We start from the raw sequence: 13,883 nt of genomic DNA, 5'->3' as shown, positions 1-13,883 counted from the left end.
TTCAGGCTGCTCCCACTGTATCATTATTACCAGGACACCACACCCTGCTCCCACTGTATCATTATTACCAGGACACCACAGGCTGCCCCCCCTGTATAATAATTACCAGAACACCATAGACTGCTCCCCCTGTATAATTAATACCAGGGCATCACAGGCTGCTCTCCCCCCTGATATAAGAGGGAGGACCCCCCTGATATAAGAGGGAGGACCCCCCTGATATAAGATGGAAACCCCCCTGATATAAGAGGGAGACCATCCGGATATAAGATGGAGACCCCCCTGATATAAGATGGAGACCCCCCTGATATAAGAAGGAGACCCCCCTGATATAAGAAGGAGACCCCCCTGATATAAGAAGGAGACCCCCGTTTATCTGGCACCTTGTCCAGTGTATGAGAGCCCAGACATTGCCCAGTATTTCCTGACGAGCAAATGTACAATGAGCACCTGTTACTGACACTTATTATTGCTAAATTATTCAAGTTCCCCTCAGTCAACGTGATACAGGAGGGTGTCATCTCACCCTCTACACAAAGGCGTACAACAGCCGACAACAGCACAAAGTGTATGCCACACATCCAACACTGGGCGGTATTCAATGAGAATACCTGCGAGGTGCAGCGAATCCTTTTTTGGATTCGCTGCACATTCGCCAAGTTCCGGAGCCTCACCGGCTCCGGTATTCAACGAGTCAGGGGCAGCGAGCCCCTGACCAGCGAATATGAGCTCCTGCGGCGAATGCCGCAGGGAGCATGAGGACGGTGGCAGGCAGAGAGATGGAAGTCTCTCTGCCTGCCCCAGAACGTTTGTGGGGGGCAGGTGGGCTCCCCGGGTGCCAGGCAGCACAGGCTGCCCCCCGGGGGTGCCAGCAGGGGACCTATATTCACTACACCCGATCGTAACGATCGGGTGCAGTGAATATATGAATATGTAATGGTAATGAGCGGCTCGGCTCCGGCGCCCCCTGCTTGCTGCTGTGTAAAAAAAATATATATATATATATTTTTTTTTTAAATTAAATATATATTCATGTGCTTACAGCACATTAATAAAAGTAGCATGCCCCTCCTCAGAATAAAATTCCTGATTTTTTGACACCAAATGTAAAAAACAAAACACTTTATTTTAAAAGTTCACATTCCACTTCTCCATCAAAAGATAGCGATTGCTACTCGGTGAATCATGGCGAAAAAAACCTTCAAATGTATTCGCCATGTGGTCATTGAATAGGGTGATTCACCGTTTTAGTCCAAAATTCGCCAAACAGCACAAATTCGCCATAAAAACATGGCGAATCAGGCTCATTGAATACCGCCCACTGTCATGACAACACCTGCATGAATGGACAGTACTCCACAGCCAAGGAGTTACAATGTGATGAGGGCCCAGAGGTTCGGGTGCCCCTGTATCACTACTATCAGAGATACACACACACACATACAGTTTGCACTTAGGATAAATAACATCTGCTCCAGGTGTCCTTGCCATATGAGGATAGATAGACCAATGGGACACTGTCGGTGACCAGGTCGGCACTCCGGAGACTTACAGCAAAAATAAAGACACTACACCCCAGTCGGTGTGGTCCACGCTGACTGGGGTGTAGTGTCTTTATTTCTGCTGTAAGTCTCCGAAGTGCCGGCCTGGTCACTGACAGTGTCCCATTGATATAGATAGATAGATATATATATCTATCTATATATAGATATATATATCTATCTATCACCTTCCAGGTTCCCAGCTGTAATTAATGTCAGCTGGCCCCTCACCTGGTCTCCAGCAGCTTGGGGGGTTAATGATAACATCACAGGAACCTATTCGTGGACCCTCCTCATTAGCCTCAGGATCCAGAGGCTATTGCAGGGTTAAGTAGCTATCAACTATTAAACACAACAGACTGGGCCAGCATGCTGGGATTTGTTGTGCCACAGTATCTGGACCACCCACCCAAACCTGTCAGAGCCCTGGTTTATTTATGGGCACTGTCTGATAGTGTTTAGCAGCCCAGGGGTATACACAGCACTGTACTAAGGCAGCATACAGATAGTGTAGTGGATAGTTGTAAGAGTCCCTGCACCAAGGAGCTTACACTCTAGTGGCACTACAGAAGACCAGAACCCGGGGTACAATATTCTGGTGCCAACAAGGTTTGCAATCTAGTAGTACAACACAAAGGCATGACCCAAGATTACACATTACACTGAAATGTCTCCTGCCCACAGAGCTTACAATCCATCTCGCTAGCTGGAGGCAGGGGGAGCACTGAGGCCACTATGCAGTGAGTACAGGCACTTTCCTGGAGGGAGATCAGCAGTGCCCCCATATATCCCCCTCCCCATCTAAGCTTAACCAGTGTAGCTTCATTAAAGTGTTTAATCTCCTTGATCTCCAGACCCCCAATAAATGTCACCTGGCTGTCGCAGGAACTGTCAATGCCTTTTAAAGTTTTGCCATGCTCCGTCAAAGCTGCTCTGCTGCGGCTCCCTCCGGCCTCCGTCCTCCGAGTAATAGTATCTGACCTCCAACCCAGCCTCCTTAGACACACGTGTGGGCGCCGGCATCAGCGTCTGTCACACTAAATCACAGTGCCAGAACTCAAGACGAAACAAATGTAATACAGGCGGCCGGCCCTGCATATTTATGCCTGGACACATGTCCTCATGCAGGAGGCCGGCGGCCATGTTCCTGTAGCCGCGGTGCCGCGGTGTGGATGAGGTAACATATAAGGCGGCCCGCAACAGTACATGTTAGAGCGGCCCGGGGGGCACATGGCATCCTGCCCCCCGGCCCAGCCCGCCCCTGCCCCCGAAACACCCATACAGTGGAACCCCCCCACAAGTGACCCCATTTTGCAAACTACACCCTTCAGGGAATTCATCAAGGGGTATAGTGTACATTTCAAACCCCCCGGGGTTTCACCAATTTTGATACAACTGAGCTGTGAAAATGAAAAATTTATTTTTTTCATTTTCACTGCCCAGTTGTACCACAATTGGTGAAACCCCTGGGGGTTTGAAATGTACACTATACCCCTAGATGAATTCCCTGAAGGGTGTAGTTTGCAAAATGGGGTCACTTGTGGGGGGGTACCTAACTTTTAGCATCTTATGGTGCCTAGAAACCTACATGGTGCCTAAAAAATAATCTCATAAAAAGGAGGCTCCAAAATCAAGTAGGTGCTCCTTCTATTATGAAGCCTGTGGTTTGGTCACCGTGCACACTAGGGCCACATATAGGATATTTATGAAAACCAAAGAATTGGGGGAATCAATTTTTAGTCACATTTCTCTAGTAAAATCTACTGTGTTCCTTAGAAAAATGTATTAAAATTGCAAATCTGCAAAAAAAATGAAATTTTGAAATTTCACCTACACTTTCTTTTAATTCCTGTGAAACACCTAAAGGGTTAACAAACTTCCAAAATGCTGTTTTGAATACTGCGAGGGGTGCAGTTTTTGAAATGGCATCATTTATGGGGGTGTCTCACATACAAGTCACTCAAAGTCACATCATACCTGACCTGGTCCCTAAAAAAATCAGAGTTTGAAATTTTCTTGAAAATTTGAGAATTTGCTATTCATATTTTAAGCCTCCTAGTGTCCAAAAAAATGAAAATGAGGTTGAAATAATGATGGCAACATAAAGTAGACATATGCAAATCGCAAAATTTTCCATTTTTTTTACGACATTTTGGTATTTTTCACAAAAAAACACAGACTGTATCGACGAAAATTTACCACTAACTTGAAGTACAATGTGTCACGAGAAAACAATCTCAAAATCACTGGGATAAGTAAAAGCAAAAAAAAGTTATCCCCACTTAAGTGATACATGCCAGATTTGAAAAAAAGGGCTCTGTCAGGAAGGCAAAAACTGGCTCTGTCATGAAGGGGTTAAGGGTTTTATTATTTTCCACATTCTGCCACATTGTTAACAAGGAATGTAGCTGCTTTATCCTACAGGGTCGGTGCTGCTGCAGCGCTGCCATCAGGGGGGAACACCAGGACTATAGTCCCGGGCCCAGGCAGATAAGGGGCCCAGTACTGGAGTCTATCAAGTAAAATTTATCATAAACAAAATTCACATTTCCCTTGAGGCAATGTAGAGTATAGCGATCAGTGCTGCAGACACCAGAGGTCTCGCCAGTCACGCCGGGGGGGTTTCAGAAGGGGGGACTGTATATTTTGTCAGTCCCAGTTCCCTGCAGATGCCCAGAGCCAACAAACAGCCCAGTACTTACCCTGTAGGGGTGGTTTATTCATATAGTAATGTGAAGGTGTTGCCGTGTTCACAGGCGTGTAGCATAGAGCCACTGCCAGAAATATACGTTTTATGCAGATTCACTGTGCAAAAAGTTTTTATTCCAACTCACTGACCACACAGCGCTGAAAGCTCGTACAATGGGTTGGCTGTAACCGCTAGACCACAGGTTCTCAAAGTCGGTCCTCAGGACCCCAAAGTGCATGTTTTGCAGGTCTCCTCACAGAATCAAGTGAAATAATTATGTGGATTTTTTAAAATGTGTCAGTGAGTAATGAGTGCAGCTGTCGGGTGACCTGGACACCGGGAACTGTGTGGGGTCCTGAGGGCCGACTTTGAGAACCACTGCTCTAGACCAGCTGTGCTCTACATGCGGCCCTCAGGCTGCTGTGGAACCACACATCTCAGCATACCCTACCACTGTATCCAGCAAGTGCGGAGGAGGAAAATGTACCAGTGCCAGTTAGTGATACGGCAATAGTGTATCTGTGTCTTACACATAGCAGGGGTGTCAAATTTAAATTTATCGGGGGCCGCATCAGCAGTTTGGTCACCCTCAAAGGGCCGGTTGTATCTGTAGGACTATGTGTCCACTCTTTATTATCATAAATTATTGTCACTGCATTCAATTATTACTGTTTTTTGTAATAATGTAAGTAATAACTAGCAGGGAGATAGGCTGGGGGCCTGGGACAGGGCACAGTGACGTGACGTCAGATCGCCCAGCAGGTGACCTGGGCAACTGGGTTCGCAGGACTCTCGCTAGAGTTCTGGACTGGTGGTGACAGTGGGACAGATAATGATAATGACCCTGGACACAGGCAGCCGCACTGCAGATTTGTGGGCCCAGGCTGCGGCTGTGTCCTGCTGGCCTGGCTCTCTGCCTGCCCGGCCACGGACTCTGGACTGGACAGACTGGTCTGGACAACAAGAGACAACACAACTGTGCCCCCCCCACTGCCGAACTTACAGTAAATATACTGAACCAACTGATGCCACTGCTGCGCAGCGCGCACCACAGGCAGGAGGCAGCTCACCGCCGGGCCGGCGTCCAAGTCCGACAGGCAGCCGCATGCACGTCACGGTGTCACTGGCACTGCTGTCAGGTGGGCGTGTGTCACACATGGCAGCGCCGTAGCCCTCGCCCGCAGGAGGAGCCGGGGAGTAGTCGGGCACGTCACACAGTGACACTAACAAATCTGTGTCCACTGTCCTGCCTCCCTCCTCCTCCCAGCGAGCGCCGCGGCGGAGTGACTGTGTCACCCGGCTTCCTCACGTTGTTAGGTATGTCTCTCAGTCTCGAGTCGTCATGTGAGTGTCACTGCATGTGATGTGACACTCACTCTGTGATGGCTTCCCGCAGTAATGTAATCGGCGCCAGGCGGGGGTGGGTGGCGGCGGCTGTGCTGGCCACATGACGAGGTCTGGCGGGCCGGATTTGGCCCGCGGGCCTTGTGTTTGACACCCGTGACATAGAGTAAAGGTTCTATAGGGAATAGGGCCCCAATGGATAAGGATTATCTGCACCACTACTTCCTGTGCTGGGCCTGACTCAGAGACCGCGCTAATTCAGCCGCAGCTGCACACGTGTACCCAGCAACTGTACGGAAATATGCAAATGCATTTTCTTTCATACACACTCCCTAAATTACCAAGAAAAAGTAAGAGTATGTAATGATACAGTCCAGATCATCAAACGTGTTTCACGGACAACTAAACATACAGTACAATTCCTCCTGTGCACGATGAGTCCGCGCTACTGTTAAAGTCCAGGACTGGGGGGATTGGATGCGGTCATGCTTTTCTCTGGCCAGGAATTGTCATCCCTGTGCCAAGCGGCAGTGTACTTCCGTGTGCACTTCCTACAGTCACCGCAGAGGTGAAGAGAGCAATCAACGGGACTTCTACCGAAAACCAGCAGAGATTGGCATGGGTAACGCCATTACTGTCTTGGCACCAACAGCTGTACTTACAGCATCAATTAGCGCGTACTTTCCTGTGTTTTATCTGCAGTTCTTTCATTTTGTGCATCAGCATCCACTGAAAGAAAACATTTTGGAACCAGTTACAAACATTATACCAAGCTGCCATTCATAAGACAGACATTAGTCACTCCTTTGCATACTCTGGGCTTGATTGATGTTTGTAAGCACAGCAAAAAAGCTAGTAACTGGGCAATACCATGCTGCACTGCAGGTGGGGTAGATGTAACATGTGCAGAGAGAGTCATATATCACATATAAGTCCGGGGAGCTGAAATAAAGAAATGTGGAACTGTGCGTCTTACAGTATGTAAAACCTTATTAATGATTTGATGGCCCAGGTGATCCCCAAGTGGTGAGTGAAGAAAACGGTCAGCAAAGCATTGGACAGTATCACCAGTGACTGGGCCCCCATTACAGCTAGACCCTCTACCAGTGCTTAAAGTGGTCCTGGAGAGGTGGTGGAACCCACTTCCCCTGCCTCTCCCCCCCCCCCCCCCCCCTGCAAAATTTACATTAATGGCCCATCCCACACACCCATGAAAAGAATAATGCGGGCCACAGAATACCACCCCTAATTCAAATGATGCCCCACAGTGCAAAACAACCCGTTACCTAAAAATAGAACAGTGCGCGCCAAAGGCACGTAGCAGGAATTGGGCAGGGCATGGCTTTGTGGGAAATGGGATTATGCACACCGTAATGCCCATTAGACATTATGCCACACAACATAATGCCCGTTAAATATTACAGTATGCCACATAAGTGCCACCAGGGGTTACATGCACAGTGCCAGGGGGAATTTACTGTGTGCACTGCACTCTGTGGTAAAGGAGACAGCCAGGCAGAGCGGTGGGAAACCCAGCTGTCTCAGAATCAGAGCAGGTACATCATCCATGGCATGGATATTTCAAATGACGCACTGACTCACGGGCCAATCAGAGCTTGTGGTCAGCAGCCAATCAGGCAGCGGTGGCTCCTGATTGGCTGCTGGGCAGCGAGCTCCAATTGGCTCACGTGTCGCGAGCCATCATGTCATTTTAAATAGCTGCGGACGGATGGACCTGCTCTGAGACAGCCAGGTTTCCCACGCAGTGGCACTATGGAGCCCCTTGACACAGCTTCCAGCCCTTCCTCAGCGCTCAGCGGGTAATCTGCGGTGGGGGTCAGTGCACAGTATGCTCCTGGATGGGGCAGACATCTAATGCGCCACTCCCATGGTTTGCCCGGTGGTGATTCCAGCTCCAACTCTGTGGGAAGGCTGCAACCCACAGGGATGGGGAAACTCTGAGTCCTGGCTCCACAGCGCTTGCTGACCAGCTGCAGAGACCTGCACAATCCTCCACCCAGATAGGTGAGGGATTTAAAGGCTGGTCTGGCGGGTGGGGAAAGTTGAATGGAGAGAACATGCTGGAGCTCCCAGGGGACAAGTCTGCCTTGCCTGTGGGCCAAGCGGTCTCCTTCAGCATGCAGCCAGGGACAGACGGCAGGACTAGGGTGGCCAATCCTGGGATCGGCGGGATCCCGGGATTTGGCCCCAAAATGTCCGGGATTTCAATCCCGGGATTTTGCGATTAGACTGCGCATGCGCAGTGGCGGATTCAGGGGGGGGGCACCCGGGCACGTGCCCCCTGTCATTTCCTTGTAGCTGAGGACCATGGCTTTCCAACAAGCCCAGCCCCGTGTCTCTAGCCCCCTGGGAACCGGAGATATCGCCTGACAAAGCTGTAACGTTTTTTTCCCATAGGATAATATGGGACCCGTCAATTCCGACCCCCACCCGGTTCCGATGGGTGCCAGTCCCCCCATGGCATCACAGAAGCTTGTGATTGATCTCATTTAATTCCAAATCGCTAAGCCTTCAATATGATACCAGGCTGGTCCATATCGGTCAATCGGTTCCAGAGATATTGCGTGTAAACCGATTATTTTATTTTTGAAATGTAATTTCATGGCTGTTCATGTTCTTTGAGGACAGATTACTCTGGAACCAAACGTTCCAGTTTCACTGGACCAAAATCATTCAAAGCCCACTCAAAAGTTCTTCAATATGATACTTGTCTCATGTAAATGGGTCCGTTGGTTCCGAAGATATAGCTGGTTAAATGAGATAACTGGTTAAAGGGGGGGAGGGGTGGTTTTCTTTCCCCCTCACACCAGAAAATGCAGGGACTAGGCTGGTGTAAAAGGGGCCAACGTGGGAATGCATTTTCTGGTGTGAAAGGGGTATTATTTCAATTAGCCGGGACCTGCAGTGCTCTGAATACAGCCAGGCTCTGCCACTGTCAGTGGCTATCACTTCTGCATGGCGGCTGTCCCCCATTTACCCCGAGCATGTATCCCCCTTGGCAATGAGCATGTAATCCCACATGGCAACGAGTATGGAACCTCTGGCAATGAGCATGGAACCCTTGGCAATGAGTATGTAAATAAGTAGCACTTATGTAGCATAATTTTCAATAGGCATTATGGTGTTTGGCATAATACATAATGGACATAATGGCGTGTAACTTAATGTGTAATGGACATTATGGTGTAAATGTTTAATGCGCGCCTTTGGTGGACAATGTCCCTGTTTATGAACCGTATTATGAATTTCGGCTTAATCTGTGTGGCATTATGTGAATTCTGCCTCAATTCGGCCTGCGTACTTTAAATGCCAGGGCCTATTTTTAATCCCATTCCCACCCTCTCTCTTCCGCTCTCTTAGCATGTACACTGGCACCACTAACACCGCCCCTCCCCCACCTAAGCCCTCTTTTATCATGGTGCCCCCCCCTGTCATTTTATCCTGGATCCGCCCCTGCGCATGCGCAGTCTACTGCTTGGCAGCATCTGAGCACCCTCTCAGACGCTGCCCGGCTGTTCCCGAACCGGCGTGCGGCCTGCGCAGCGTGATTAGGTCATAGGTCACGCTGCGCCGCACCTCCAGCGCCGAAACCCTCTCACCGCCTGACCTTTCCCGGCAGTATGCAGGGTTACAAGTGCCTCCGGCCACCACCATCATACCTGCTGCCGCCCCCGTCATACCCGCTTCCACCCCCTCCCCAATGTAAGTAAATGTGGGGCTCAGGGGCAGTTTTCTTTTAGGTATGCAAATCCCGGGATTGAGCATTTTTCAATCCCGATTCCCGGGATTGAAAAAAATGCCCTGGGATTGGCATCCCTAGGCAGGGCAAGGTGAGCAGACGGAGGCGGAACCATTCCGCCATCAAAATGGAACTGACCGAACGCAGTTCCGCCCCATTCTGGCTCACTTGAACCCCTACCCACTACATATATGTCCCCACCTCACCTTCTCGGCATTGGGCATTCAAGTCTAAAATCTACCCACACCTTCGTATGTGTTTCGGGTAAATTGTAGGACGGTCAATGGTTGTATGAAAGTATTGCTGGTTTACAATCTGTACAATAGATCAGATGACCGGTTCTATGGGGTACATTTACTAAGATGGGAAGGTGCCAATAGCAACCAATCAGATTCGATCTATTATCTTCCAGATGGTGCATAATAAATACAAAGAATTGGTTTCCCATAGCAACATCCTATCATCAATAGAACTCCCATCTTAGTAAATATGCTTCAGAATTCCTGAGCAAAGTCCGTATTGATGACCAAGGATAATACAGGTGGAACAATAGTATAAAGCGGCAGAAATGTGCAGAGAACCCAGCGGTTCCTTTAAACAACAATAACCGCTGCGAAATAAATGGTCTGTTCTACTAATTTCTCTAACTATTTCCCAGCTTACTTTTGATTGTATTGCAACCAATGTGAAAGGTAAAGATTGACCCTGTCAAGTCCATGAACCAGTTGTATCTAGGGAAATCCCTGCTGCCCACTGTACGGAATGGGGGAGTAATGCAGAGTGAATATTGTGGAGACCCGCCGCTCACCTTGATTTATAGGTCTGATTTCTCATTCTGTCTCAGGCACTTACGTTCTCATTCCACTAAACTAAGTGGATTTCTCTGGACGATAACCAGCAAAGAGGCTGCAGTTCTCCTAATAGAGGTATTCTCCCCATAACCAATGTTGGGCCAAGATCTTCACGGTCATCACTTGTGAGTGGAGAAGGTCCGATGCTGTGTAGAGGATATGGAATAGCTCCAATGGGCAGGTTAGGAAAGATAAACCCATAGAACGCACACACACTGGAGTCCCACAGCCGTGACTATAAGGAACAGTGGAGTCCTACAGCCGTGACTATGAAGAACAGTGGAGTCCCACAGCCGTGACTATGAGGAACAGTGGAGTCCCACAGCCGTGACTATGAGGAACAGTGGAGTCCCACAGCCGTGACTATGAGGAACAGTGGAGCCCCAGAGCCGTGACTAGAACGCACACTGGAGCACCGGAGCCGTGACTAGAACGCACACTGGAGCCCCGGAGCCGTGACTAGAACGCACACTGGAGCCCCGGAGCCGTGACTAGAACGCACACTGGAGCCCCGGAGCCGTGACTAGAACGCACACTGGAGCCCCGGAGCCGTGACTAGAACGCACACTGGAGCCCCGGAGCCGTGACTAGAACGCACACTGGAGCCCCTGAGCCGTGACTAGAACGCACACTGGAGCCCCGGAGCCGTGACTAGAACGCACACTGGAGCCCCGGAGCCGTGACTAGAACGCACACTGGAGCCCCGGAGCCGTGACTAGAGCACACACTGGAGCCCCGGAGCCGTGACTAGAACGCACACTGGAGCCCCGGAGCCGTGACTAGAACGCACACTGGAGCCCCGGAGCCGTGACTAGAACGCACACTGGAGCCCCGGAGCCGTGACTAGAACGCACACTGGAGCCCCGGAGCCGTGTCTAGAACGCACACTGGAGCCCCGGAGCCGTGACTAGAGCGCACACTGGAGCCCCGCAGCTGTGACTAGAACGCACACTGGAGCCCCAGAGCCGTGACTAGAACGCACACTGGAGCCCCGGAGCCGTGACTAGAACGCACACTGGAGCCCCGGAGCCGTGACTAGAGCGCACACTGGAGCCCCGGAGCCGTGACTAGAGCACACACTGGAGCCCCGGAGCCGTGACTAGAACGCACACTGGAGCCCCGGAGCCGTGACTAGAACGCACACTGGAGCCCCGGAGCCGTGACTAGAACGCACACTGGAGCCCCAGAGCCGTGACTAGAGCACACACTGGAGCCCCGGAGCTGTGACTAGAACGCACACTGGAGCCCCGGAGCTGTGACTAGAGCACACACTGGAGCCCCAGAGCCGTGACTAGAACGCACACTGGAGCCCCGGAGCTGTGTCTAGAACGCACTCTGAAGCCCCAGCATTTTTCATTAAGGTTACGCAGATATTTAGCTGCAACCTCCTGCTTATCCAACAGCCCCATAGCTGAATGCATACCTCATACCATACTATGGGCACGCAAAGTCTTGAGAACGGACATCATTCATCCTACGGGAAGGAGGTCAAGTTGTGAATTGATTGCAGCTTGTAGTACAATGCCTGCCAGGTAGGTACCATGAACGGTGTTGTAATTACTGGATACTGAACGGAAGGGCAATGCATGGCACTCTGGAAGGCTAGAAATGAGCCCACGTGGCATCTGCCAATAACTCCTATAATGCAAACACTAGAACCTGCGCCTCCCAGCTTTGTGCTATATGCACAGATATAGAGTCAGCTCTTACTCGGCACGAAACCTGCAGCTAGTCCGGAACCTGGGACAATCCACTATATGTAAACGGTTAAATAAAACTTCCCTGCAAACCAATGACTACTGTTCCAGTAAAGTACACGTGGGTAGGTATGGACCTGTAATTAGACCAATGGTATTTCTTATTTTAATGCAAAGACTTAAGAAAGGACTCCAATGTAGGCTCAGGTGCGGTTGCAGCAGTGACGGGGTTAAGGCGTCCTCCTACAGAGAAAGCCTTTGTTCTGTTATTCTCTCTGTCTTGTCTCTTCTCTGCCTACTGGGAATATTGGAGGTGCTCGCTTCCTATAACCCGGTACGTGCACCGTGCCGAGAGATATCTGACTCTGCTAGATTCCAGCTCGCACATCATGGCACAGAGTCCTCAGGGGAACGCCTGCCAGCGGCCATCAGGTAGAGACAAAGTTCTGACAACGCTGTAACAAGAGCAGAAATAATAAAAACAGATCCACTGAATATCGATAGCCGATAAGTCCCGACTGCTCTGTGTGGACGGGCTGCTTTCATCATTAAATATTGGTATATATTGAAATAATACAGCTGGGATGGATGCTTACGGGTATTTGTACATGGTATTGGTCAGTATTCCTGAATGGATCATGTGCAGGACCACCGGCCACAGAAGTGGGGGCCTGTCCGGGCTCATCATGGCTGTAAACCATTTGGGCTTGGCAACCGGAGGCGAGTCCGGTCATTGCTGTGACTTCAGTCCCCACAGCAATTATATCCATTAGCTAAATAAAGTCTGGCCAACCTGCAGCTCTCCAGCTGTGGTGAAACTACACATCCCAGCATGCCTTGCCATAGTTTTAGCATTCACTTTTAGCAAAACCGGGGCAAGGCATGATGGGACTTGTAGTTTCACAACAGCAGGATAGCCACTAGGTTGGACATGCCTGATCTAAAACAAATGAAATAAAGGTTTATTGGATGACGATAGACTCACCATCTATCTATCAGTACATTTACAGTATATACATATATTATATAGATATTTAGATTGCTTACACTGCTCCTCACCTCTATGGCCACTGGGGGGCGACCAACAGAGCTCCAGTTGGGACACAGACACACCTATGTATACAGTATCCCATCATCTTCCATTTACTGCCCCTATATACAATCTCTGCACCCGCATCCACGAACCCTTCCTTCATATACCATGCTGTTATGCCAGTTTACCTGCCATGCCATATTAATGGGCTGGAATAACTGGAGTAGGCGCTGAAATAACAGCAGCGTGTTAAATTTCTTTCCCTTTGGACCAAACTCAAATAAATTTTGTGCGTTTGTAACTTAGAAGATATTTTCTAAAGCCCAAACTGGAAGTGAACGTGAGATCCATTGCTTTGTAGCTAATTAGGTTAAGTGTGTGGGCGCCATTATCTTACTCTGAAAAGGTCACCTAGCAATGTCTAACAGGCAGGGACAGCGCCCTGGGTCTCCGCTTCGGTGCTCCCACACAAATGACAAAACCACCGACAGCATTCGTGAAATTTAAACCTGCGAGATTTTGTGACAATTATCAGAGAAGGGGTTTAACAAGTAGACTAAAAAACTGATAATCTAGAGCACACACAGCTTTCGCCAGAGTGGTTCCAAATTCCGGAAGATGGCAGCACATTTCTATACCCTACATCCTATAGTCATAAAGGGCCTTATTCAGATCTGCTGTCTAGGCTGCGTATACTCTCACAGCCTAGCAAATAGGACAGTAGCAATCACCTCACCCATAAAACGCTGGGAGTTCTCTTGTTACCGCCCCCTGCCCAGACCTGGCCCTCCCTGTCCGGAACAAACATCTTGGTGAGCATGCGAACCCCCCCACACCTTCACTGGGCCAAGTTCAGATCCGAACGAACGGTTCTGAATTGGCCCTGAAGTATTTTACAAACCATACTACACAGTGTTATAAAATGTTACACGGCGCATTAAAAGAACGTACATCACAAAAGTCTACCT

The sequence above is a fragment of the Crinia signifera genome, chromosome 19, assembly GCF_055691185.1.
Source record: "Crinia signifera chromosome 19, ASM5569118v1, whole genome shotgun sequence".
NCBI classification, from domain to species: domain Eukaryota; kingdom Metazoa; phylum Chordata; class Amphibia; order Anura; family Myobatrachidae; genus Crinia; species Crinia signifera.
The sequence above is the reverse complement of the archived record's forward strand: the minus strand, read 5'-3'. Positions refer to the sequence as shown.